Source organism: Limulus polyphemus, unplaced genomic scaffold (assembly GCF_000517525.1).
Source record: "Limulus polyphemus unplaced genomic scaffold, Limulus_polyphemus-2.1.2 Scaffold822, whole genome shotgun sequence".
NCBI classification, from domain to species: Eukaryota; Metazoa; Arthropoda; class Merostomata; order Xiphosura; family Limulidae; genus Limulus; species Limulus polyphemus.
Window position 1 is genome coordinate 270,193 of NW_013666432.1, and position 304 is coordinate 270,496.

Sequence of the window (304 nt, forward strand, 5' to 3'; positions counted from 1 at the left end):
AGTGGGATTGACCGTCACATTATAACGCTCCCGCGGCTGAAAGGGCGAGCATGTTTGACGGGACGAGGATTCGAACCCGCGGCCCATCCAGAATAGAAAGTATGTGTACAAGTAAAGATATAGTTAATCACAAATCATTTTCGTGTCGCTATAGTTATACACATGTATAACTTAAACCTAATCATAATATTTAACATAACACAAAATTTAGGGACAACAACAGACTTATTGGTCCATCTAGGTTGCCCCATGTACTAAACTAAACATTACAAACACTCAAAACCGATCATTTAAATATTTACCA